This window comes from Hydra vulgaris, chromosome 13, assembly GCF_038396675.1.
Source record: "Hydra vulgaris chromosome 13, alternate assembly HydraT2T_AEP".
Classification (NCBI taxonomy): Eukaryota; Metazoa; Cnidaria; class Hydrozoa; order Anthoathecata; family Hydridae; genus Hydra; species Hydra vulgaris.
Window position 1 is genome coordinate 46,781,542 of NC_088932.1, and position 3,320 is coordinate 46,784,861.

Sequence of the window (3,320 nt, forward strand, 5' to 3'; positions counted from 1 at the left end):
TGAACAATCTTTGAAAGAAAGTCAAAGATGGGTTCATTTCCCAACTTCTTGAAAACGGAATTATATAGTGCTTTTGAAAATTTTGTTAAAGGACTTAGTGTAACCAACGACTGCGCTAAAAGAAATATTGGTTTAATAAGCAACTTTTTAAATAATCTCAAAAGGAAGAGCAGCGTCAAAATATACTGTTGGTAGCAAGAGAGGAGAGAAAAAAAGTAACAATGAAAGTAACTCAAAAAAACTTATGAAAATATAAAGCTTTCTTTATGATAATATTGAAATATATTACCGAGTAAAAGAGTTATTTTATTTTGACCTTTTCTAGTTGAAAAAGGCATGATTTAGGAATTTTACAGTAAGCACCAAAAATTATTCCTATTTTTAAAGAAGGGGACAAATCTGAAATCAGTAATTATCAACTTATCTCTGTTCTCTCCACATTTTCAAAAATTCTAGAAAAAATTATTTTTAACAGAATATACAAATATTTTCATGATAATAATCTACTTTACATCAGCCAATTTGGTTTCAAGAAAGATAACTCAACTGAACATGCAGTTATCCAATTTGTACGCGAAATCTCAAAATCATTCAAAAAATCACAATATACACTAGGAATTTTTATTGACCGATCAAAAGCTTTTGTTACGGTCGATCACCATATTTTGAATTATAAACTTAAATAATACGGAATAAAAAATAAAATTTTAAAATGGTTTAAAAGTTATCTATCTAACCGAAAACAATTTGTACCATTTAACAATAATTATCAACCCTCCTTTCTTAATATAACCCGTGGAATCCCACAAGGTTTAATTCTTGGACCTCTCCTTTTTTTTTAAATTTATATAAATGATTTAAAGCTTTTAAACTAACAAGCATTATGTATGCAGATGATACAAACTTATTCTTTTCAAACTATGACATCGCTGAACTTTTTAAAACAGTAAACGAAGAACTCAGACATATGTCTAATTGGCTCAAGTGTAATAAGTTAACCTTGAATACTAATAAGATAAAATGGGTTTTATTTCATTCGGTTACAAAAAAGTTACAAAAAAGCGATTTCTCCCATCAAATTTACCGTAAATCTTTATCGATCAAATTGAAATAAAAAGAGATTTTGTTACAAAATTCTTAGGTGTTTATCTTGATGAAAACATTACTTGGAATCACCATATTGATTATATAAGCATAAATATTTCTAAAAACATGGGGATCTCTATGATCTATCTCAATAAGAAAGTTTTAATCCAATATTATTACTCATTTATTAGTTATTTAAATTATGCCAATATTATTTGGGGAAGTACAAAAAAAAGTAAGTTGCAATGTCTTTATCTCCGTCAGGAGCGCGCAATCTGTAAATCTGTATAATCGCTTCTCTCATTCGAAGCATTATTTTATTGAAATGAGAGTTCTGAATATATACGAGTTAAATGTATTTAATATTTTATGTTTTGTATATATGTGGATAAATAACTTATCCCTAGTTGTCTTTAAAGATCTTTTCTCTTTTAAACCAATCAGTAAATATATTGTGAGAAATAATAACTTTTTAAATGAACCTTTTTGTCAAACAAACTTAAATCAATTTTGTATTACCTATTGAGCGCCACACCTATGGAATAAAATTGTTTTGCCGAATTTTAATTTTGAAGTATCTATTACCTTTAGCCTTTTTTTAAAAAAACATCATTCTTTCATTAGACAATATATTGAGTTATTATTGTTAGTAAAAGTTAAAAATATATTTTGGTCTACTTTTTTTTTTGTTTATATACATGTTTACGTTTATAGAATTTTATTCCTACTTATTTATTGTTCTTATACTTTTTAATTTTTAATTTATATGTTGGTTTACTCTTGTATAAATTTCTGATGAGAAGATCCTCTTGTTCTTTCTTCAGACACAGATTATTTATCTTGCATTTTTGTAAAAGCTTATTTTCTTTTGAATTTTATCTTTGTTAAATGCTTATTTAAGGTTTTGACGACAAGATCTTTGCGATCTTCGTTCAGATACCTTATTTATATTTTCTATCGTTGTAAGTTTATATTATTAATTTTATTATTGCTTATTTAAAGCTGTACAACGATTAACAAATGTAAACAAAAAAAAAAAAAAAAAAAGCACTTAAAATGATCTGAGAGCAATTTTTATTATGTATTTATCTTCTACCTTACTAAAGACAAGGAAATTCGGGTGTACAAGAGAAGTATATATAAAAAAGGTTTTTTTCCATATTTTTGGGACACCCTAATGTTTATGTAGTGGTTTGTATATTTTCGAGTTTGACGACACTGTTTTGTATACTAATTTTTTAATTAGTGGTATTTTCAAATTATTATTACTATTTAATTCATTACGCTCCATTCTTTACTTTATTTAGTTTAAATATATTTTAGCCTCAGTCAAATCCGGACTTTAGTTTGAGAACGTAAATTTGATACGTTTGACAAAATTTAGATGCGTTTGGTTTTGCTCAGATGAAATAGTGAACATTACCTGATTTTATGATTGATTGGAACACTGTAATTTCCATGTAAACATTTTTCAGGGAAGTTATCAGAAGAAATGTCTACAAATACTGGTTTGATAGTGTACACACAGCATCTAGAACAAAGAAATTCAATTATACGTCTTTTTTCCAGCCTGGACTTTGTACAATGGTTTGGTGCGCATACAAAACTGATGGCAATCTTTTACCCATTTCACGAAATGCTACAACGTTAGGGTTTATGTCAAGTGGCTTATGCCAAATTAAAATCAAAGTTAAAATCTTAATCTATATTTTACAATTTCTCCTGTACTTCCTGTATTTCTTTATTTGACAACTTAATGAAGGGGAAGGAACCTAGAATATTTTTAATTGAACTTCAGTCTGAAAGTACTGCAGTGGTTTTAAAACTTTAATTTTGTGGTATAATTTCATCATGAAAGTGTATAGCGACAGAATAATCAAAGTGTTTTTTTGGATAAAAGTTGATACTGAATTATTTTTAATAAACATCAGATGTAGATACCAAAGTTTTTTTCCAAGAAAAAATTAGGAATCTACTATAATTTTGATATAAAAATAAAAAAATTTAAAAACATGATTTTTTCAACTTGAATTACTTTACTACCACCTTAAACCAATTTTCACAAATTTCAAAACTTCTATTTCAATATTTCTGTAAAAATTTTTGTTCCTTCCGAATAGTATTTAAACAAAACGTCCTCTCCTTTTCAGTATATATATATTTCCTAGCTTATATATAGCACAAAAAAAAATCTAAACATGATAATCGCATTAAAAAAAAAGTAACACAACATA